The sequence below is a fragment of the Lepisosteus oculatus genome, chromosome 4 (genome assembly GCF_040954835.1).
Source record: "Lepisosteus oculatus isolate fLepOcu1 chromosome 4, fLepOcu1.hap2, whole genome shotgun sequence".
In the NCBI taxonomy this organism is placed as follows: domain Eukaryota; kingdom Metazoa; phylum Chordata; class Actinopteri; order Semionotiformes; family Lepisosteidae; genus Lepisosteus; species Lepisosteus oculatus.
In genome coordinates this window covers 34,375,300-34,401,086 of record NC_090699.1, presented here as the reverse complement: position 1 = coordinate 34,401,086, position 25,787 = coordinate 34,375,300, and the positions used below count along the sequence as shown (strand labels likewise).

At 34.7% G+C, this 25,787-nt stretch overlaps 1 protein-coding gene across 2 annotated transcripts in view; it reads left to right on the top strand.

Annotated features, from left to right (window-relative positions):
- Positions 1 to 4,107: 4,107 nt before the first annotated feature.
- The window catches only part of LOC102698616 (sorbin and SH3 domain-containing protein 1), a 185,985-nt gene continuing 164,305 nt past the window's right edge, over positions 4,108 to 25,787 (top strand). The window contains exon 1 of one of the 2 annotated variants that reach the window (XM_069189125.1): positions 4,108 to 4,216. The gene's annotated coding sequence lies outside the window, so the exon portion shown is untranslated. The remainder of the gene's footprint in view (positions 4,217 to 25,787) is intronic. The other variant, XM_069189127.1, reaches the window with a different exon arrangement.

Below are 25,787 nucleotides of genomic sequence, written 5' to 3'. Positions count from 1 at the left end.
CTGTGCCACTGTGACCACTGTGCCACTATGTTACTCTGGCTTACACTAAAAAATAATAAATTGCTCCACTTGGTAAACATCAGTTTATTGCTGTAAAACGATTGAATACAGCATTTTGATGTCTTTTAAGTTATTGAGGTTAATTAAGGTTAATTACTGCAATGATTAAATGGTTTATAGAATTAAATACTTCAGAAAACAAAAGCCAAGAAAAAATTAAAATATGATGGACCTTCCTACAAAATAACCTTAAGGACATACACAGTATAAGTAATTAGAAAGACAAATCAATCAGAAAGATTACAGGTGAAATGCATGATGAGAATATTAGATGATTAGTAATTTATTATCTAATCCACCTAGGTGGCACCTTGGTTTAAAAAACATTATATATCATCTAGAAAAAGCATTCAGGGAGAGGAAGATATTCAAAGTAGGAATGTTCCAAAAGGTACACACTGAAGATGAACCCATTTGAAATTACAACTTAATTTCCAACAGCTAGACTTTGAAAGGGCTGTATTCTAGTTACAAATGTTCTTTTCTAACAGCAAAATCTGAATTTAATCAAAGTAAAACTAAATATGATTACTTGAAAAAACACAGACTTCAGAAATTAAATGACAGTGGGAACAAAAGTTTGGGCTGAGGTGTTGGGTTGCTAGTGTAAAATAGTTGTATTTTGTGCATGCTATTTAAGGTTTGTAGGAAAATTGCATTATTTTGTAAGTATAGGAAAGCAAATGTTTTCCATTGTTTATGGATTAGCTGCTCAATCAAAAGACGTGGTGAAAAAAATAAAAAATTACAATACTCCATCAATGGTGGTGCGGTGGGTCTGTGGCTAAGGATCTGCGCTTGTGGCTAGAAGGTTGCTGGGTCATATCCCGTGGCCGGCAGAGGATTCCTATTCTGATGGGCCCCTGAGCAAGGCCCTTAACCCCAATTGCTCCAGGGGTGCTGTATAAATGGCTGACCCTCTGCTCTGACCCCAAGCTTCTCTCCCAGTCTGTGTCTCATGGCAAGTTGGGGTATGTGAAAAAAGACAAATTCCTAATACAAGGAATTGTATATGGCCACTAAAGTGATCTCATCTCATCTAAACCAAAAATCACTGTAAAAGGCATAGATCATGTTTATGAATGACAAAATTACTTCAAGGAAGGTGTTCTGCAAATAATAACAATTTTTGCACACGTACTGTATGAGTTGTGTATACTGAATCCCTGTTTATCTAGGTGTAGCTCAACCAATAGGCAAATGAAGCACTTTATCTAAACAATAATGCTTGTCACTACTCCTTTTGTAAACAAACATACTTTTAGTCAGAATTTTTTTAAATCAAAATATCCAATGGAAGATTTTTCTTATAACATTTTTTATTAAATACTACATATTTATTTTGTTTACTTTTCTGTAGGTTCTCATGACCTGTTTTATTAGGGTAATTCAGACTTATTTGTAGAGCACAGGAGACATAGAATGGTATGTGAGGGAGGAGAAAGTTGTCCAGAATAGTGTGTCAGCTGGTTTGTGGTGGTATGTGGTCTGTTCAGTTAATTAAGATCTGGTCAGTTCAACAGTACTCACTCACACCTGCTTTACTCCCTAACATTCAGAACTCTAACACACCCTAGGAAGATAGCTGTGTTTACTGAATGAAATAATGATCCAGACAATAAGTGTCTTTGTTAGATACGGTGCAGTTCCCCAAAAAAACACAATTTGTTGTTTAACAAAATAGTATGTTCTGTTTGCAGAAACTGTGAAAATAAACCCGAGGCATGAGAAGATGTCCTGGTGGAAACAGGATTGTCTAGAAACAGCTGCAGCTGAAGTACAGAAGATCGGGAAAACAGTCATTGCAGACTCTGCTCAGAATACATTTCCAAGTCAAGCACCCCTACCTTCTATCACATTAGAAAAGAGATATGATAGCAATTTGACTCTAATCTGAAATCAAAATAATGCTTCAGTTTGAACTTCAGTTTAGTGGCTTAAGTCTCAAGCAAAACATTCCTCCGCCATCCTAACTTGTTTTTTTTTAAGCCTCAGGAAACTGGAACTTAATGTATCAACTTGGAAAAGCAAACATTTAATAGAATGATGGCAGTTCAAACTTGACTTTCCTGTATTGTTTGTTTAATGTGTTTCTTTAAATGGACCAAACATTTTTTTTGTTATCATCATTCCTCAGTGCAACCATAAATAATGGCAAAGATTCCTGATTTTAATTTCACCAAAAGGTTGAAATGATCTGAAATGATAAAATGCTGCTGATTAAGTGATAAGAAACATAACTGTGTTGTTTTATCTTTGTTATGTGCAGAGTTCAGTAGAACACTCGAGAAGCTGAAGCTGCGCTCTTTGCAGTCGTCCTGCACAACTTTTAAACTTTCTTCCACTGTCTGGCTATAGGTATGGATTGCCTGTCTGTTTATTCACATCTTGGCTAGAGGGTTGGCCTTAGGCAAACTTGAAACAAGCAACTAGAAACACCATTATGAAGTCAGCACCCAGCTGGAAAGGACTGGTGCTGTGGGTATACTTGTAAAATAAATGGCATTTCTAGCAAGTTTCTGTCAGCTTTTTTTTTCACAGTCTTGTCTCCCCCTTGAATTATTCTGCCGTGACTAAATGAATGTTTTTGTCTTTACAGTTCAAGTTAGCTTTTCTTCAACTATACAATGTAAACATTAGACAAGAGTGAGGTGGGTAATGTCAGAATGGATTAGTTTAGCAAATGTGCTATTTATTAATGCTAATGTACTGGTTTGACCACCCTGATTTAGAATTACCCTTGGTAGTCTTATTTTATATCATAAAAGGCAGTTTTTTACTGTTTATGCCTACATGCTCCAAAGTCACTGCACTCATTGTGAACACACTTTTTCAGTGGCAGAAATTAGTTTAAATGCATTGTATTGTACATTGTTTTTTATTGGTTACATTCTTGTGTGATTATAGTTTATTTAGTTAGGGGTTCACAGAAGTGTTTTCAAAACAATGAAAAAATTGTTTTAAAACATGGTCATTAAAGACAGTACATAACAACCAGTGATCCCAATAGATGCATTTGCATAACAAAGGACTGTTTGATAGAGCCTTTCAATTCTTTATACTTGCTCACAATAGAGACTTGGGAAAATACTGTTCTTCAATAGTTCTATTTTATGGATCATTTTTACGAGGCAGAAAAAATAGTGAGAAATATCACCAGGTGCATTGCTTATTGAACTGCAAGCCCTTCCAAAAACAATAGTCTGGAAATCTTCTTTGGTGGAATGTGTTGTGCTTATCAAAAGCTCAGCACAGTTGCCTTATTTTTGATAGTGCTAGTACAATCAATTTTCTGAAGAAATACAGACCTCAGAGGCATTGCCTTGTTTGTAAATATTCCTTCATCCGATAAATTGCTTAAAATACTGTACATCTAGAGCTGATATAGCTTTCCTTAGCCTATGAAACATAGCCACAGACCTCCATAACAGCTGTACTAAAGTTGATAATAAGATACTTAGAAGAAGAAAAAATCAGCAACAAAATATGCCATTTGAAAAATGGCAAAATCACAGCTTTTGCAAGCATTCAGAATCATTGCTTTAGTTGTATATTAGCAGAATCAATGTATCTCATAATGGAGTTGTTATGAGATAATATTGCATAAAGAAGAGGCTTTATACAGATACATATAATTTGTGGACTTATTTTTTAAAATAAGTTTCCCGTCTGGTACGTAGTGTATGAAAAAGCCATTTTAATAACCACTGCTGCTTCTACATAGAGGATGTGGTATTAGTCAATGAGATTATTAAAATCATTCACTCCAGATTTTGACTCTTGGATAGACCTTGGCGTCATTTATGTTGTTGTAACGTTGTGACAATGGAACTACAAGAACAAACACATCACACGATAGGAACAAGGTAGTTCGGAAAGTTCTGGTTTGTCGGCGTCCGCTGCAGCCCTTTAAATACATCGCTTTATTGTGTTATTGGTTAACCAGAATCATACGCCGAAGCCCGAGCCAGGCAAAGGCAGGCAGGATGATTCGAGATATATTCTAATGAGAAGGGAGGCAGAGCAATGCGATTGGTGGGATGCTGGTGTCTTAAAGTGGGTAGCACTTGCTGTCACAGCAGCACGAACAGGATCTGAAGTGTAGCATGGTGTTCTGTCATAGCAGAAGGAAGGGGATTGGTGTGTGCTTTTGAAGGTAAGAGCATATGTGAAGAGCAGCTGTTCTCCCCCAATTATGCACTTTTCTTCTGACGCAAAATGTTTCAAAGGTTCTTTCTGATACATTTGTCAATGTATAAAACTGCTTGTAATTATTCATTCAAGATAGTTGAATTGCACAGTTATGTGCCTTTTGGTCAAAAATGAAAGCAGAATGTGAATTCCATGACATCTGGCTTCGGGGACCAACTGCATGTTAACCGGTGGTGCAGTTCTGTTTAATTTTGCGGTCAGTTTGTTTTTTTTTGTGTGTGAATGTTTCTGGAACATCACATTTCTTGCCGGTTTAAGTGTTTGTAACGTCGTTTTAGTTATTGAATTCACCCGAGCATCCGAGTGCAGGTGAATTCAGTTTAAGAAAATGGGGTTTACGTGGGGCTGGAATAAGCTGGTTGGGAAAACGGCGAGAGAACTGCAACTGCAACACAGCAGAACGCTATCCACTTGCTGCGGATAATGCAATTACAAAGTCAGCAGCCTTGCGAGTGACTGCTGCACTGTACATGAAAAAGAGCGACTGGTCTAGTACTTTTCCGCACTATGTAAGGAAAATACTGTACTGTAGCTTACGATGAAACATTCAATATAACATTATGTAATTTGTTTACACAGTATGGTATTTTGCAAAACGTGCAATATAAAATATGTATTCATGCGTATTCATGCTTCTTAGCACCACGTTAACGCTTTAGAGGCAAAATGATAACAAAACTGAAATGATTAAGCCATCTCACTTCTTGCTTTTTCGAAACACATACAGTATACACACTGTAGAAGAGCAGTTCAGGATCGATTTCCATCCCTTTTGATGTTTTAAAACAGGTTAACTCGGTATAGCTTTAAATGTTAAAAGTTTTTCATTATACAGTAATTGCAGCAGTACTTACTGTATTTTTTTCCTCTAGTTTTCTGTTTTCATTTAAATGTTTTTCATTTCAATGGGCTAATTCTGAAAGCAGCTATAACGTAAATGCCAACATTCACTTGTTTTTGCTTTTTTTCAAGAGGCATTTTTGGTTCAGAATTGGCTTGCTTTCTGTGAAGTTTCTGTTTTTCTTAAGAACTTTGACGTGTAGGAAAGTGACTAATTTAGATACATTTTGAAAGCTTGTTTCAGAATAAGTCCGGTGCATTTAGACAGGGCGATAAAGATATTCAATTTAACCAGAAGTCTTAGTAATATTTTGCCTACTCAGTACAGACAGAAGAGCCGTATAAACTGTGTGCTGCAAGCTACACGTCTTTGCAAGATGCAATGTACAGCATCTGCATTTGAATTACTGAATTATACCCCAAAAAGTGAATGGACACAACCCTTCTATAAATCATTTTAGGTGCTTTTTTAAAAATAAGTTTTTATTTAAACACCAGAAATACAAAAAAGGAGACAGAATAATGAAATATATACAGAAATAGACACTTCAAAGCGGAATTCATTTTATGTGAACCTTTATTACTGCTACATTTACATCTAATAAGTGCTTTCATAACGTTACTCATCTTTATGACTTTTGTACTTTAGTGACACAGCTAAAATTGAATTAGTTGAAAATGACTCTTACATTTTTAATTGCCCAGAGGTGAAATGGGAAAATTGATGTTTCCTAATTTTGTTAAAGAACCCCAGAGAGTGGTTTACCTGTAATTGTTCTTAATTTGGACAATCTTACAAAAAGACTGTACGAAAAAATTACTGCTGTGTTAATAATCAGTGTTTCTCCAAGAAAGGTTAGTTTTAATATATCTAATAAGGTAATTTGAGCAGTACCATTACATTGTTTTCAACAATGTACTTGAATTCTTAATATTTAGAGTTAACAAGATAGACCTTGTTAAGTCATCCTGAGATTCGCAGAATACCAAGAGATACAGTATACTGTATACTGTACTGTCAAAATACCATGTATAAAAGAAGTGACATTTTATCATTGGATTTTTAAAATATTCCATCAAATAGGGCTGATCCATATGTGACTGTCCTGTAGTACATTGTATGGCGAAGGGAGAGTGTTATGATAAATAGAGGAGATAGAAGCTGCAATGTATGTTCATGTATCAGGCAGGAGGTGTAATGAGGCCGTTCACTCATATACAGACCTGACATTTTTCAGTAGTTGTCTTTGGAGATCTGTTAAGAATCGCTTCTTGCTGCTTGAACCTCTTATGACTTGTTCTGTAAGACAGCACGCTTAAAAGGAGCTTATAGAAATAAATGAATAATTAAACAGCAAAACAGAACAGTAAAAACAAGTTTTGGATTTCTTAGTGAAACTCAAGTTATTAGTCCTTTGTTTTTTCCTAATTTTATAAATAATGCTGCCTTTAATTGGGGCTTTTTTATATACAGTATGTGTTCCAACACAGCACTTGCAGTATCACACAGGGTAGTACGTTCTCCAGTGTTCAAAAGGTAAAGGTGGGAGATACTACTCCCAGTATGCACTTTTTTGACATCATAAGTAAAACTATAAGTCAGTGGAACATTTTTATTCCTTTTGAGAAATTTTACAAGTGTAGTGGGATTTTAGCGGACTTGGCAGTGTACGTTTCCTGAATGAATCAAAAATGTTCCACTCAGACAATGTTTTCACCTCCATGTTTGGAATTCATTTTGCTGCTACTGTTTTTGCTGCTAAGTGATTTTGCTTTCATTACACTGCGTTTTGTTTTGTCTTTGTTTTGCGCTCTTCCTTGTTTTTCTAGTAAGCCTCATCACAATCACAATGGTATTGCACCTGTTTTAAAGTGTTGAAAGTTGTGTGAGAACCTGATCTGACAGTTACACGTTACTGTATGCTTAAACATAAAGGCAGAATAGGGGTTTTATAAACATCTGTTAATCACACCCCTAGAGGAGTTATTTAGTTAAGATGATAGAATTCTGTGTTTTCCTTTTTAGGTATGTTGAACCATACCCACTCTTTTGAAACATACCCACTCTTATTTGGGTTTAAGATCTCTATTATCTTTTATGAGCTAGTTGATTTTTTAAAAAAATAAACCTTGAATAAAAACTGAATGCTTTGAAAATGTGTAGAAAGCACCATTGAAGGGGGGTAGGGTCAGGATCAGTTCTTAAAGAATCTTAAGTGCATTTGGGCAAGGTTCTTGAACAACACAAGGAGGCATTACTGTCTTATGGAGCAGGAGAACATGTGAAGTTTATGAAAACCCCCTGAACTAATGCAACTATAAGCAAGAGGTTTGTTCTGGCTAATACAGGACATACTGTAAATGAGCATGGTGGGATTCTTGAGACACAAGCTTCCAAAGCAGCTAATGAATTATTTGTGTAGGCTTTTAAATATTTTACACCTTTTGTTTGCGATCATGTTACTTATCCATTAAAGTTATGAGGACGCATTTGAGATAGCCAGCTTTGAGATTCAAAACAGTGAGTTTCAAATTGTGTAGTTTCCTTTGTTGCTGGGGTGTCTCTGGGATAGGTTTGAGCTTATTATTCAGCAGTGCTTTGCATCTATCCAGCCTCTTTATCATTTCCAGGTGGGCTCAAAAGGTGGAAATCACCTCCTGGATTATGCACAGCAACTGGGTGGTATAAAACATTTGGCACTCATTAGTGTTGGGCAATTTATCTCACAGTTCATCCCAATAATGTACAGCATGTAAACCTTTACAATGGGAAAGCTGTGGAAAACTATGCAAGTAGAATGCATTGATATTATAATTTTAAACAGTAATGCATTTACTTAAAAACCTGGTTCAAATCGGGAATGTGTATAAACATCCATAATGACTTGAAAAATATTTTGCCATTTTGTTCTTTGAGTTATCAGCTAAGGTACAGACAGTGGAGCAGTTATCAACTTGCAAAACAATCTCTCGTTGGGGTCTTCCATACTTGGTGAAGATGTGGAAGCTGTTCTTTTACTCTGTTCAGCTGAATAAACAGCAGTCAGTGCCGGGATATGGAGACTGATAGATTAGGATGGCTTTAGAAATATTTATAAGACAAAGCCAAGTCATATGTGGTAGGCAAACTGAATTTGGTCCCTTCGGTACAGGATCTTTTAATTATTTTCTGGTTGAAATAAATGCCACAAAAACAGCAACAAAGAAAGCACTGTTGTTTATAAGTCATATTTACTGTTGTTACAAGAGATATAGTGTTTTGTACATTTTACTAAGGTAACAATGAATAAACATTAGGCTAGCTGCAGAAATGATAGCTAGTGCAAGAAACAGGTCAGTTTATTTAGCAACTTTGGAGAGGTACAAATATGTTTTCTGCTTGAGAACAATAATGCTGATTCCCTACATTATACATCTGCCTACTGTAAATGTTTAGTAGCAAAGGGTAGAAGATATGAACAGTACATGCATGGGATGTTTACACAGTGTACTTTTACTTTCAATAGAAGTATTGCTTTCATTAAAATAGTTGAAAAATGTAATCCCTATTTCCGCGTAGAGGCACAGCTTTCAGATATATTTTGGTCACCTAACTGCATCATTATGGTCTCTTCACCATTTTGTGTTATATTTCCTGTTGTTTTCCCTTGTTCTACACACTTTTCCTCAACTGGTATTTACGACACTAGAAATATTTAGTAATTTTATATTTTGTAGTCTAGTGAACAGTGTAAGCTTTTCTTAGTACACACAAAGTTATTTTTTTAAATGTATATAAGACTCTTCCAATGTATGCTGCTGCCAAGTTTAAATAATATAAGTATTTGCTTTCCTTAAGTTTTTATTTTCATGTTTAGTTAATGTTGCAGTCTAAACAGCTGTGCAACAGTCCGTCATCATAAGGAGATGTGACCAGATGAATGGAGACACTTTCAATATGTACTTATGAGTCTTTACAGTTACCTAGTGCTGTATTTCAGACAGAACATTGCTTTCATCTCTTGTATTTCAAAGTAACAATTTAAATATATACTGTACAGTACTTGGTATTACTATATAAACTTAAACTTCTATAGATGTTTTTGTCAGCAATTTAACCCACTATGAATCACATTTACTACCACACTACTGTATCACAGTAATACTAATTACAATACATTTAAATGTTTAGGCTAGTTTGTAGAAGCCCTGAAAAGATGTGGTCTGATAGGAGTAGGATATAATGTATATTCATATTTCATCTACTAATGCATATAGAGAATAACACAGGATTCTGGACTGTTGTTGTTGCTTTGGATGCTATTTGTTGCCATGGTAAATGATTGTTCCAGCTAAAAATAGCTTTTGAGAATGAAAGCTGACTGGGGAAATGACATGGGGTAGTATATATTAGTTAAACTTCTGAGTGCACATCACTATTGATTGAAACTGAACTGTACACTTCAAAATTAGGATATTTCCTCTCCAGCCAAGTTTAAAGAGATGCTCAGTTTCCCCTCTTGCAAAGGCTCAAGATCTCAGTAGATGTACTTCAGGAAATCAGTACACACATTGTATATGACCTGCAGTTATAAACAATGAATGAAATATGGAGCTTTAACAAGAGTCTATAGTTTGTTCCTTGAAGAAGAAAGCAGCATACTAAGAAAGTGGTTGGCTATACTTGTTAAATACAGTACTGATGTGAGACCCTGCCCTGTTTATTGCTGGACTGAAACAACACTATTTCACTGTGTTTCCCTAATGGTGCATTTACTGTCAGTGACCTTTTCAAAGTATGTTCAGAAACATTTTTTTTCTTTACTTCAATGTAGCTGTTGTACAGAATGCCTTAATTGGCTGCTGGAATGAAACAGAAAACGATATTGTAGTTGCAGAAATCTCTAAGTGTAACATTTTAGTCAGTTTACTAATATTAAAGAAAACAGGTTTGAATATTGGATAAATTGGGTGTTTATTAAGTTTCATTTAAGTTTAAAAGTGTGCTTAAAGTAAGACTTTTGGACACAAGGCTATACAAAGATTGCATTTCTTTAAATACCAATAAACAAATGCATTGAAAGGATATTCTGATTGTTTAGGTGACTGTATTTTTCCGCTGTTTGCCTTAGAAGTAGGTACTAAAAACAGCTTTGTACACTGTAACACGAGGAGCTGTTCTTTATCACATGTACCGTGTAAAAATGAAAAGGACGGTATAGCTGTTGCAAAAACAACATGGCCTATTGAAATTGTAACCAGAATGAAGATACCATTATATATACTGCACAATAATAAATAACATCGAATGATCAAAATAAAGTTAAGTTGAGCCACATTTGACTGTCCATTTTGCAAGTGCTTTGTTGATTTTGATCAAAATATTAAGACATTTCATGAAGGACACCATAGATTCAGAATCCAAATATTTTAGTGGTCAAATTTGGATTTCCATAGCTATTTTTCTTCACTTTTAAACAGGAACACCTGCTCTTATTTTCCATGTACTGTATGTCCTCTGGTCCAGGTTTCCAAGTTCAAAATAGTTGTTTGGCTTAGTCTGTGAGTTGCTCTCAGGATCTCAGATCAAATATCTCTATCAAATCCTCCAAAAGTATTTTGTTCCAAGGTAAAGATATTAAGATAATTTCACCTGTCCCTGTACATCCTGAGATTATTTTGAATTCATTTCTTTGAACTCTTTCCAGCTCAGTAATATCTGTTCCTAATGTGGTGACAGGATTAGACATAATAATGCCAGAAGAACATTATTCCGTTTCAAAAGGCGAAAACTATTCATTTCATACTGAACACCCTTCAGTAGATGATTCCGTTTAACATAGCCATCAGAACAGTAGTCTGGCACAGAAGTGAACATTCCCATATTGGTTCAATATGGCTTCAGTTATTAATGCCTTACAGTAGTTCTGTTGTACAATTTTGTACTGCATTTATGTGAAAGGTTAAGCTGTTAATGTATATTACAGTTCAGATAAACTGTAAATGCCCCCAAATTAGTAAATTATGTCTTATCTGTAAATATATCTTATATTTTACTTTTGGTATAGTTGGTATAGTACAGTTGGTATAGTTCCAATGGATTTTAATTTAAAAAATAATGAACAGAATTGCTAGAACCCCATCTTTATTGATTTCATAGTTTTGCACACAAATTTTAATTCATATCATGGTTCTTAAGTGCAATTTATGGTCTATCAACAAATAAGATGAATAAGATGGATATTTTATCTTGCATACAGTATCACATGAAGTAGTTGTTGAATGTACAGTATAGTGGTAATTGTATTTGGTTATCTCTGCAGTTCTAAAGAATTATTCTCTCTGTAGCCCTAATGAATTAATGAATGCACTATAGAAGAATATGGATTTTCAACCAAGCAACCGTGCTGACAAATATGAAGATGTCTGAATGCACATATTATGGTATTGTTAGTGACACAAATATGAGAGCAAAGGACACGCTGTGAAAGTCTTTAATGGGGGTATTCTAAGCACCACTTCTGACTTCCATTGTAGCATTATTATTTTTATTTAGTGGCATGGATAAAAGAAGATCATTCAGGGTGCAGCATGAAAACCATATGCTGCTCACATCGATATTTTCAAGGGAGCATGCATTTGGGACTATTACTATGGAGTTTAATGATGTGTGCAATTCATAGCATCATTCTTTATAGTATACACATAAAAAATAAATAAAAATACTAGGTCAAACTAAGTATAAGGAAAAAACATAAACTATTTAATAAGCATACACAATGATCAGCAATGCTTACATCCAGCTGGTCAAGTGGGCAAATGCACTACAAAATTATTAAAAGGTAAATGTCTTTCTGCCCCACATCTACTGTATTTTGGAGTACTTGTAAGTCCAGGATGTTGTCTCTGTAGCACAGGCTTCACCATGAATGCATGACTCTTAATCAAAATCATGAAGGTCTTCCAGAATTTTCTTCTATAGGACACTGAGCAGGTGTGGGGTTTCCAGTGAGCATTATAATTGAACATGTCTTTAAAGAGCTCACACATACTCAGAGAGGTTTCTTTTGGGTACACCCTATTAGCCAGTGAACCAAAGTGAACCCTTTGTTATCACCCAGCCTGGCCTGATAAAGCTGATTTTCTTACTTGTTATTGTTATTTATTTTTTACTTGTCTTGGTGAAAAAATTGATTCACCAGATAAACTGATGCAAGTGCACAAAACTAAATTCCTGTGTGTTTGCATTTGTAGTACTGCTTCTGTTGAAGACCTGGGGAATACTATGGACATCCATGGCAGTTGTTTCCCATATTATTTCACCAGCACCACCTTAAAAGTATGAAGTCAAATGTTCAAAATGGCAATGACTAGGAGCTTACCATGCATGAACAATTAACAAATGAGAGTACTGTATCATGACTCAACAGTGAAGACAAAGTATCTATTTAGCACATCAACAATTACCTTATTATTACTTATTATACTGGACCTTACAATCCTAATCCAATTTTTATAGTTCTCTTTCTGCCAAACATTTTACCTCCATTTCGCCTGGTTTATGTTCACACCTGTACAGTAGCAGTGGTTTTCATGTTGTCCTTAGCTTTCTAATTATTTTATTATGTAAATGTATTATTTATACAGACAATATCTTTATCCAAAGCAGTTTACATGAAATAATTGTCATTTCTACAATGATGTATCACAGTTTTAGAGTAAGCAGTCATTAACATGTCATCCTGCAAAATAGGAAGTCTAGTACAATGTAGTAATACTGTATGTACAGTACTAATGCTGCATATAACATACATTATTGCATGGTGGATTATACACAGGCAGTTAGAATCCTATAGTATGGCTTTGTATGTCTAGATGCAGGTCTTTGGTGATACTTATATTCATTTAGGATCCCTCACATTAATCTTGTAACAGTTATCTTTAAAAAGGCTACACAGAACAGAGGTCATAATCTTTATGATAAGGGTTTTATTGTGTACCAGACCATATATCCCCTTTTATATGGACAGAACTAGTTGCTAGTTGCAGAACTAGTTTTTCGAGCATTGCCTGCAGTAGTTTTGACAAAACCTCTATAGGTTTACCATGGTGAATGTGCATGGCTTTATGTTTTTCTATTTCCCAAAAGTCTTATGTTTTTGCTTTGCCACAGACTTCCATTTTAACTCATATGTTTCATTACAAGATTACTAGGTTTTATTCTGCTCTCACCTCTGTAAATCACAGCAAGCTTTTAGAAGATGTGTCATTATATACAGTTGCTTTATCTTGAGATTCATTGATGAATGAATGAGTGAAAAATTTTGCTCTTGCTTTTGGTTGCTATTGTCTCCTCATACTAGCAGTTTTTGATTTGAAACACTGCAGGGAAGTTCTGACTTTTTTCTACTTCAGGTACTTGGTGTTCCTGTTGTTGGCCTAGCCTAGCTCTGCATTTTTTTTTCATTGAGAGATGGAATGAGAAAGTCTTGCCAAAACCGTGTGGAAATAATAAGAACTTGTTAAAAGGGCTTGACGTCAGGAAATATAAATCTGCTGCACACTCTGTTGCATCTAATACATTTCCTTTTATGTACGAACAATCTAAACAGCTGGAATAAGCCATGAATAAATCTCACTCCTCTCCTGATGATTGTTAGGAGGTTGGAGTGCTCTATCAAATTTTTCTACCAGGCTGTTTACACTGGGAGGACGCCTTCCCAAGGAAGAGTGTTCCTAGGACCTCTGGATCAAAGCTAATTCAGTCCATGTATGGACCTGTTCTCTGTGACTTAACGGTGCACAGCCAAATGTGTTTCTTACTTCTCTTCTGTGAAGCCTGTTTACCCACCAGAGCCAAAGATAATACAGTAGATATCTAGGTTTTTTTTGTAAACTGCCTTCTATCCTACCAAGACCTTATTTAGCTATTTAGAAGGCATTCTCAATAACACCTTTTGACATTAAAGGGAAAACAACAATGTGAAAATAGAGCAATCTGTTATACTGTTCGTGAGATCTAACAATTTAATGCAAAGACAGTTACACATTAAGAAAGGATTTTCTTTTTTTGTAAAAGAGTCCATCAGCCCTCTGTTTTTTAAAGAAGTTGGTAATTTAATCAGAGGAATTTATTTCTGACTAATTTAATTTTTACTTTTAATTTTTGTATGATGTCTTTTAATTGCATGTTTATTAATCAAAGCAGTAACCAGAAACTCTTTTTGTCTTTTCAGGATTTGAATTAAAACAGTTTTTTTTTATATCCAAGGCCAGACGTATAGTCTTTTTGTGATCTTTTGATAAGTTAATTTTAATATTAAATGCTATTAGCACAAAGCTTCAAAACATATGAGATTGCATTTCTTTAAATAAATATACACCACTTAGTGTTAGTCAGCAAAGACTTTATTTAGGAGCAGATGTGAAAGATTATTTTCATTATAGACTGTATGTGGGTTTTGGTTTATTTAATTTTTGTGACATTTTTCAGAGGAAACAAAATTGCCTAGTAGCATATGTGAGATGTTTTTTTCCCTAATGGAGTTTAACAGAAGTTCATGCAGAAGGTTAGATCCTAATCTCCCCTACTTCTACTCTCCTACATACAGTATTTATATAGTACATCTCACCTGGACTTCTGCACATTTCTCTCGCTCCCCTCCTGCCACTCCAGCTACACCCTTGCAGCAGCTCCCTGGCTCATTCCTCATAAAAGTCAAGGGGTTCAATTAGCTTCATCCATACAATCAGGGTGCCATTCTCTCAGCTAGGAGAGTTACAACCTCTAATACATTCGTTCCTCTATGACATTCATTAGGATCTACCTGAACTGTTGAATTCTCAATTGTATTATTTTTTTCTGATGTGGATCTGCTTTCAGACAACCTTTACATCCTTACAGCTGTCAAAGTGTGCTTCAGTTCCTGCAGTTCTGCAAATATGATATTGTGTCTTGTAGTACATTTTACCATGAATTTTCATCACTAACATTACCAGGAGAATTTGTTTTGCAGTTGTTGGTTTTCCTTTTTATATAACAGTGCATAAGAATATCACAATATTTTTTATCATACTTATTTACTGTAATTTTGTATAAAATTAAGGACTTAGAACAGACTTTGCACTCTGTGGTCCAAAGTGTTATAGTTCATTTAATGTAAAGTACCTTTGGTAAAGTGACGTCTTAGCATATCAGGTTAGCTTTTAGACTCTTTTCTGACAGGTTGTGGGGTAAAATACCTGCTGCAGACACTGCTGTTGTATCCCTTATTGAGATGCTTTATACCAGTTGTCCCAGTCCATCTAACTGTATAAGTGGGGACCAGCACTACTGGGAGTAATTCCTTGGAGTAATGATGGACTGGTGTTTCATCCAGCAGGTACGTCTTGTGTCCTCTGGTCCTGTTAATGCTACAGAAACCAAGATGAGCTCCAGCCTGATGAGCCAGAATTCAGAAATGTGTCTCTGGTATGAACTCTAACAACTGTACTTGACTATACCTAACTCTACAGTTTTTACCTTTGGTAAGTTACTGCTACCTGGGCAGCTGGTCAGTCTAGATGTTTGTGAAGCTCATTCACTTGAACATTCTTGTACTTTGTCCTCCTGTAGTTTGATGCTTGCCTGACTAGATTTTGATAGAGCTGACCATTTATTTTGCATTCTGAAAATCTATTTTGTACTAGCTATCATGGGGAAACTGATTTCTTCTACATATAACCATGGGATGCTTTGGCTTTGTTGTATCACATACTAGCAATATAAAGAGGATTTCATTCATTGGCTGGAGTTGTACGTGTAGATGCAGTATATACTCACAGGTTTGCTGTACATCAAATTGCTCTTCTGACGAGCGCTTTGGCATTTTAAAATTATTTATGACCCAAAACTAAGATGAAGAATGTGAAAATGTAAAAATGTATAAAACTTTAGGAATATTAGGAAACAATTTGTTAGACAAGCTGACCTTATAAGCTTTCAATTGGTTAGGGATTGTGAAAACTGAAGCCAATATTGCTTACTTTTACCTGGAGTAACTGGATGTATTTTGTTCTATACCACATTATGAAGCACTGCATTTTTATTATGTAATTTGGAAATGATTGCAGGTTTGACTTCCCTAATTGGCATATTTAATGAACGGAAGAAACAATAAAGCAATAGAAAAATTCAGGCTTCAGCTTATTTAAACTAAATTAATACTTCACAAAAAACATTTACAATATGTAGCCTCTAGGTTGCAAGCTTTTATAGTTTTTAACTTTGTTTAGTTTTCTGTCAGAGAATACTGTCAATTTTTAAAACGTGAATGTTCTGCTGCTGTACATAAAGAAATATTTACAAAATGCAGGCTTTCACTGCTACCTTCAAGATTCTCAGTTTGATCTGTTGTAACATGAATGAAGGACCTCACTGCTTTACTCAGGAATTGACAAGGTCTCTTGAAGGGTATAAACTCTCCTCACTTTTCCATGTCTTTAAATAGAGATCTCTCTCCAGACTTCACATGATGAAAGCATTACTATGCAACAATTTCGTGGGCCTAATGTACAGTGTACATATATGGTGGGCATTGAGGTTCTAGACTAACGTGAAACTGTTTATAGTAAAGGAAGCCTGTTGAGTATTGCATACTGTACAGTACATTGATTGTGTTGTTGGACACGAAAATGTATGCTAAATCACATCTTAGCCACCAGAGGCACTGTACTGCATGTTTCTCTGTGCAGTACAGTACAAAACAAAATTACATATGTACAGTAGCTGATTTGATAGTTGGTATTTCAGGTTATAACAAATTAGTTTTTGTCCGTATAGTAAAAATAGAGCCATATGCAGAATAGCCATTGTGTGCAGAACTAATATTCAGCTATCTGTAGTTGTACATTTTAAAAGCAAGTGACTTTGTCCGTGCAAGTATACACTTAATTTATAAAGCTATCTCGGCATGGTGGTGAACAGTTTTAAATCCATCTACAACTTCTATTTGTCTTTGATGTCTTTGGTACTTTTGGTTTTGGTATGTTCAGGGATCTCTATTGAGAAACTAAACTGACTCACATGTTATCAGCTACAGTTTCAGTATTCAATGATGGCACATGTAATCATGTAATCAGCTGCAATACCAAATTGACATTTAAGATAATCAGAAATATGTGCTTTAAATATGTCCTTGCAGTCCTACAAAGCCTTTCATATAACATACCTACCCATGAGTTTAATACAATAATAAGCAAGGGTCAGAAACTGTGAAATAACAGTGTAATAAATGCAGAAGACTGCTTTCACTTAGTACTTGTTACATATACATCCATTAACGGAAAATTGCTTGGCCTTAAGCTCATCCTGGAAGGTAAGATAATACCCTGAACCTGACCTTGAAGTCAGCCCATCACAGCAAACACACAGAGACAATTTAGAGACACCAGTCAACCAAGCAATTTGCAAGGTGGTTGTAAAATGACACAAACACATGGATAACATGATTTAAACTCCACACAGAAGGCACCCTGGACTCAAGAGCTGTGAGGCAGCTATGCAATGCTGTCCTGATTATTACATTTAATTCTGAATGTTCAATAAAAAATGGAAGTCATCGATGTACCATATTTACTGTATATATACAGTATGTATAAATGTCTCATGTAATATTGCAATATTGTAAGAAAAGGAAGGATGTACTGTATAAACAAATATTTTACTCTTTAGCACTGATAGTTATTTATTCAGTAACATTAGAATTAAAGAGACAAAGTGTCACAAGTACTACAAGCAGTTAAAACAAACACATCTCCAGGTCCTGATATATTCTGCAAATTGTAGAAAGGAAGCATGAGATGTTATTCATAGGGCAAAAGTCTTCCAGCATTCATTCAAGATGTCGGTAATATCCATAAACTGGAAAAATTGCCACATTAAAAATGTAAAACTGATACTTTACACTTGTGGTTATTCAGACAATAATTAGTAGAAACCAGAGGATTAGAAGATGACAACAGGATTCTAGAGAGATATGGATTTAGAAAATGTAGATCTTGCCTAATTAACTTGTTAAAGTTATTTGAACAAACATAGAGACAACATATGACATGGTATAATGGTCAGAAGGCTTTTGATGAAGTTCCTCATAAAATATTAATTCTTAAACTGCAGGCAATAGGCATTCAAAGCAATGACTGTAATTGGTTTGAGAACTGGATAAATGAAAACCAAAATACAGATAAGACATGAATGCTCAAATTGGAGAAATATAATCAGCACCGTACCACAGGGATCTGTATTAGGGCAACTACTCTTTGTAATTAATATGGTCTACATTTTGGAATAGTTAGCAAAATAGTCACATTCATAGTATGAAATAGGGGGGTTGCAATCACTGTAGAGGAAGCAAAGGATGTTAAAAAACATTTAAATAATATTCAGTGCTGACCAAGCAGTTGGCATTTAAAGTAGGTAAATACAGAATTTTACATCTAGGTAGAAAAAGCACAAGCTATATTCAGCTATAATGATGAATAATCATTAATATATTCAATACTAACTTCATTAATATCTTCAATACTAAGTAGATATGTAATGAAAAAGAAAAGAGAATATTAAGTTTTAATTTTCTTTAAAGTGTTTGGTACAGTATTAACTTGTTTACAATAAGGCAATTTTGTTCATCACTCTTCATGCAGAGGAAAATAAGCATATACATTCCTCAGCTCAAAGGAACGCCCTACTCTTAAAGAAATGAACCTTTTTAGTCTCGATCAGAGAAGACTACAAAGAGACCTGATTCAATTATTCAGCATCCTCATAGGATTGACAAAGTTAATCCTATGAGCTTCTTCAAAATCAAGAGTTTAACTGGAGTTCATTTCACAATTTTGGGAGGAAGTTTAGATTCTAATCTCAAACCCAGGACTTCCCTTTGCAATTCTCTCTCTCATCCCTCCCATCAGCACATCTTCACCCTTGTGGCATCCGCCTAGCTCACTTCTCTCTAGGTCACACCAAATAGTATATACTGTAGGTATTTCGTACCTCTGTCACATTTATTCGTATCTAACCAAACTACTGAAATTGAAACAAAGGGTGAATCCTTTTACAATTGAGAAAAACAGGTACTTCTTTACACAAAGGGTGGCGGTGGGGGGGGCTGAAACAAGCTGGGTTGCTAAGTTGTTGAGCCTGATGCTATTGCATATTTAGGGAAATGGATGAGTTCTTTGCATTAATTAGCTACTATCAACCAAACTAGCTAGATGGACCATGTGACCTCCCCTTTTTTCGTTAAAGTTTTTGTATATATTCCATCAATCTCCAGAAAACAAAAGGTGTACCATTGATTACCAATAGATGTTCAGCAATGTCTGTGGACATGTGGGATGATTCAGCTAACAGTAGATGATTAATCTCTGCATAAGATGTTGAACAGCAGTTTAGAAGCATCTTGCAGCCAAAATTGTGCTTACTGTTGTTTTTTCTTTCAGCCACTGATTGTTAACTCTCAATGCTGTCTGTTTTGATGTATTAGCCAGGTTTGCTGTTGCCGTCAGTGAAATACTAGAGGCATATTCACTAAAAGTTGGGGGTCACTTCCATCAGCTGTTTTCCCACACTAAGATAAGACCTGTGGTTTGCTCTTACTTTACAGTCCTCGGGAATCTTTGGTGGTACAATTTACTGGGATATTCCCATTACATTAGACAGACTGGGATTCTCATGTAGAACACATGATTGCACATACCGTATGGTACACCAATTATATACTGTATGTACTGTATACTGTATATAGTATAAGACAATGTATTTGCTTGTTTCTAATAAGAAGCAGCATATTCAAAGTTCAGCAGCTCTGGGTTTAAGCAAAACTAACATGTACAGTATAGTATAAGCATATATCACCTATCATATCTATTATTGCACATTACTTTAAGTATTACTAAGGATAACAATCATTCTGGTTTCTCACTTTTGTCTACCCTGCCCTCTGGTAAGTGTTATAGGAGCATTAAGGCGTGTACCTTCAGATTCAGTGACAGCTTCTTCCTGCAAGCTGTGACATTATTGAATTCTGCCTCTAGCACTGACGCATGCTGATGTTTTTTGCACATTGCTTGTGCTGACTTCTATCTTAGTTGTATGTTATTTAACTTTGTTGTTGTTGCTGCTGTTGTTCTGTTTAGGTTTGTAGCATACATGCAAATAAGCATTTCATTGCACTTTTGCATATGACACATAAACTGATATATTTTAGTTTTCGTTCCTTGTCTTCCTGTGGGTTTTCAGAGACAATTCAAAATACTGTTGGTCACCTTTAAGGGGTTGAATGCTTGTGCTCCAGTGAACTGGTTAGCGTGTTCTTTTTGTGCTGTGTCCCTATTACAATTCCTGACTATGAGACTCTCAACACTAGGAAACCATGTGGAATGATCTCCAAGCCCACCTTAGATCATGCAAGACAGTCAGCACTTTCAAATTGTGTCTTAAAACTCACTTTTAAAATTAATGTACTATATGAAAATATGTGTTTTTATCTCTTTTGTTTGCTAATTTGTATTATAAGGCACCTTAAGATGATGTACCAATAAGAGCACAATGCAAATTTAAGATTTTTATTGATTTTACTTCCTTCAGCAATGAAATGCAGTAGTAAACCTCACATAAAACTAAAACAGATTAAGAATTAGTAATAGGCAAATCTGTTTCTGAAACAAATGGTCAAAATTTCTATTAAAACCATCACTGATACCTTCCGGTGTTTGAGATTAAGAAGGATAGACTTTGACCTTTGTCACTTGACTTTCCTATGTGCTCCATGAAATTGTCTTTGTAGTCATAAATTATTTAAGATTTTATATAAACCAGTACTGCTGCTTATTTCAAGTTCATTCTCATTCAGTGAAAGTGCAGATAATTGTGGAAAGGTTTGTAATTGTTGTAATTAATGGTAATTGTCAGAAACACAGAAAACCAAAGCTAAAGGATGAACGCGTTCACAATAAAAAAAATAAGAAATGGGAGATGCTCTAAGATTTCACATTTTCTTTTCCTAATGTTTAAATCTGTAAATGAGTTTTTTTTTAATTTATTGATGACTGTTCAGATTCCATCTTTTGTTAATACCACGCTGAAAGCAGTCCTTTTGATGTATTCTACTATCTAGAATTTTTGACCTTCAATACTAAGGACTACATGACCTTTGATATAACACAAAAATAGTGAATCATCAAGACATTAAACATTTCTGGGCAGTTCAGACACCTAAACCACGGGTGGTGCATTTGTCAGATACAGAATGGTGTTCAGAAAGATTGCTACCATCTAAAGTACTTTGTTTACAGATTCCCAAAACAGTAATAACATTTTAATTTTAAATGGGTGAATCACAGACATTAAGCTTACTGAAATTTTCATTTCTGTGTTACTCGTTCTTACAGGAAGTAAAAACAATTACTATGGCTTTATCTTATTATCATACATTGACTCAAGCATGTACTCTACCAGTGCTCCCTATACTGTTGTGTTTATAGGTAAAGAAAACAACCTGTTTTTTTTTCTAAGGCTAGTGAGAAAAGCTAGCCTGGTACAAAGCTTTTGTTTTTTTAACAGAATGTATGTTTGAACCATAGCATTTATTTGACAATGTCAGTGTAATCATAATATTTGCCTTGTATGATTCTGGTTAGTGTAAAATGACTTTTAATGTTGCAATTGTCTGCCAAGAGTTTAAACTCTGTTATTTTGCTAGTAGTTGAGGTTTGTAGGTTCAGCTTTAGAAGATATTGTATATAACATAGATGTTCTCCTGAGCGTGCCCTGCCTGCTGCTTTTCTGATACACTGTTGACCCCATGTTTATTTTATCTAGGTATTTAGTTCTTCTACCATATCCTAGCTATTACAGTATGATGCCTTCTTCAGAAGTGTAGTCAAGATCGGCTGCACAATTATACAGTATTTAATCCTAGTGGTAATATAAGACAACCTTTGTTTTGTCTTTGATTACTCCTCCTAGTTCCTTCTGCTGATCACGTTTTTTTTCTAATTATAATAAGTATTATTATTTTTCTGAATTCTCCCAATACTTTGATACATTTGCTAAAACATAAAAACAGCTTGTAAACATAGATTATTAGAAGTTGATTTGTACTTCTCTATTGATGTATCCATCCACCCTTCCATTTTCTAATGCAACACTGACAACATGAAGGCACTGACCCTTTTTAGTCTGGACAGAGAAGATTATGAGGGGACCCAATACAAGTATTCAAAATCCTTGAAGTCTTTGACAAATGTCTGAAGAGTGAAAGGCTTAACCATATGGCACAAGTGGAAAGTATGTGGAAGCGCATTTAAATCGAGAACAAGAGCCACCTAAATGTTGTTGAAGTCGAGACCCTAGCTTCTTTCAAGAAATGGCTGGAATAAAGCTATGTGTGCTCCTGGAACTGTTTTTCCTGCAGAAGTTTCATTTGTGAATCTGTGATTATTAGCAGAAGATTAATAAACTATGCCAGAGTGAATTAGAGAACTGAGAACTGATTTATCTGAAAGATAAATGAGAAGGCCTCAAAATCTACCACTGTGACTTCATTAAGTTCAGGAAATGATGCTAGTTTTACTAATGCCAATTTTATTGCACCTTGACTAAAAACCCTAAAATCACATTTATTGTATACACCTATTTGTGAAAGGTGAATACATTAAATTGGCTCTGTTTTAAAATTCAATGAACTGTCCATATTTGTTGTGTTGCCTTTGGAGGTAATTTGTTCATGACCAATACGAGGACGCAGATGTGTCATGGGAAATGGAATTCAAAAATCAATATGAATGCATATAATAGTAGTGCAGGTACAGCAATACTGTGGGAAATGTTTATTCATCTGCCATTTCCACTTCTCTTTTTCTCTAGCTAAAGTTAAAGATGACTATCATGAGAAGTCTTGTACTTAATTTTTGTTACAGTAGTTACTGGCCTATCACATTTCTTGTGGGATATGTGTATTTTTTTTGGGAGGGGGTTAATTAACAGAATAACAACTATACTGAGTTTTATCATTAATGAGTTACCAGGTTGTAGTAGTTAAGGGCTGTGGGGTCTGTAATCAAAGTAAAAGGAATTTAAAATACTACAGTTCCAACATAATTATAAAAATCAGCTACAGCTGAGGATCTTGCTACACTGGAAAGAGTCCAATGTGGAGTTAGCAGAATATGCTCAGAACTGAAGAATTTGTCATATAAGGACAGATGAAATAAAGAAAAAAATGGAATGCCTTAAGCTTGTAACAGAAAAATGCCATGGTGAGTTTTGTTTGAAGTATTGAAGAGAATCAGCCAAATCTAGGCAAACATATACTGCACTCCAGCTCCAACATAATAAATGGTAAGGAGAAAACCACACACAGTAAATGGAAATTTTAGATAAGTTCATTCAGGATTCATCGATTTAGGCTTTCCTATGTGATTGTGAGAGTTTGAAGTGCCCAATTGTGATGCCAGTGCTGATTCCCAGGAGTCAAGTAATGGTTTGATGAGGTTCTGGGGTCAATATGCTAGTTGAAACCACATAAACAAAAAGAGCCAAATGACCTTCATTCACTACAGGTTTTTTTTGTTTTTTTACATGGTGCACCACTAAATGCACCCAGGCATATCTTCTGACAGACACTAATTAGTTCTTATACCTTATTGAACATGAGGCATCTTATAACAAAGTAAAGGCTATATCCTGTTTCTGCTAATAATTATAAATGATGTTCTTCCTAGTAAATTAAATTCAGTTTTTCCATTTCATCTGCCATTAGTACATAGAGGGTATGTTTGTTGCATTTATCATATCCATCAATGCAACCTAAGAAGAATATTAATGCAATTCGTTTAACCCCTAGTCTTGACAGGTTAAGACAAAACAAGTGTCAAGTGTCAATACAAGTGTCTTCTTTACCCATGTTTCTCATAATTTGCTTCACTATGACGAACTCTTCACAATAAGAATAATGTTTTTTTTTCAGTTAATCCACATGAACATACGGCATTTTGTTTCAATGCAAAATTTTATTAATTTTTTCTTTGACAATATACAGTAGCATGTTTTATATTCCCAAAATTATGTCTAAGTAAATAAAATTATACCTGTAATTTAGCAGTTACAGTATGTCAAATTCTAATAAAGACAGAATAAACCAACAAATATGAAGGGGCAGCATAATGTACTTAATATTTTAATGTTGACTTGCCTGGTTGAGGAAATTACAAAAATCACAGAGAATATTTATACGCAGGTGAACAGAAGTGCAAGATTATAGTTTGACCTCCTCCCAACTCCTGTTAAATCACACCATTAAAATCTTAAATTCATTAGAAATTTTAATAAGAATTCTAATTGGAATTTGTTTAGCAAAATAAAAAAAAATGTGTTTTGAAAATCTTACTGTTGGTGTTATAAAAATTGGCACATAAGTATCATTTACATTTGAATAACTTTGTTTTGAAGCAAACCTCTAGTGATAGTTGAAAGTGAAACCTAAGTTTAACTTAATAGGTTTCTGTGAAATACTGGTTTTTCTACATCAACTTTGTAATTCACTACAGAATTTGTTTTGGTTTGCAGTTTGCAGTTGCAAACTTGCAGAGAAGTAAAGATTAGGAATTTATTTTCAGCTCAACAAGACGTAGGGCTTTCTTGTAATTTAAATACTTGGTTTGAGCTCATTTTTTGAATCCTTTAGAAAGATCTAATTAACTTTACTATCATGTAATATTTGTAATAAATGTAATATATAATACATGTAATATTTACATGTAATCATTGTAGGACAAATCGTCAGTGCATAAAACTACTTTAAAAAATTAACTTTTGAATTCCCATCCTTATCACTGGTTTGAATCACTGGTTTTGAAGCCCAGATTTCAATGAATGACTTCTTTAGACCTACTGTAGGCTGTGTCCTCCTACCCAATGGAAGCCCAAGGTTTATAATTTAGGATTTGCCATGGGATCAAACATTTGATGTAATATTTTGCCAAGTTGTGCAAAATACCAACTATGATTTAATTTAGCTAATCAGTACCTTACAAAGGAGTTAATTTATCAGATGTTCTACTGAGGAAAGAAAATAATCAGCAAAGTTAAAGTGTAAAAGAAGCATAGTAATGGGAATCACATTTAATGTAGCTGTTTTCTTAAAATCCTTATAGGGATTGTCATATTTAGTATTTCCCATAAAATGTTGTAAACTGCTTTCACATCACATAATTACTGCCCATGAAGCATGTAAGTTATGCACTATTTAAATTAAATGTATTTAGAATCATTCATGGGACAGAATTTTTTCAAAGGCACCAACTAAGCTTTCATATAGAAAAATGTGATGCTTCTTTAAACAGATTGAGAATTAAGTGAAATACTGATAGAATATATGGAGTTTCATAACAAGAATGTTTTCATCTGTAGTGTAAATGCATTCAGTGACTATTGAGGGTCTCTCCATAATGTTTAATAGATACAATGCCACAGTTTCAGCAGCATTCTAGGCCAGTACATTCCAAAGTACATGCAATCACATTTAAATATATCTGAAATTGCCATTGTGACATTGCAATTCTACTTTTATGTATCATATTTCCACACCCTGAATCCGTACGCCAGACGTTTACTGTGTTCATTGACGTCGTATGAAAAAAATAACATACTATAC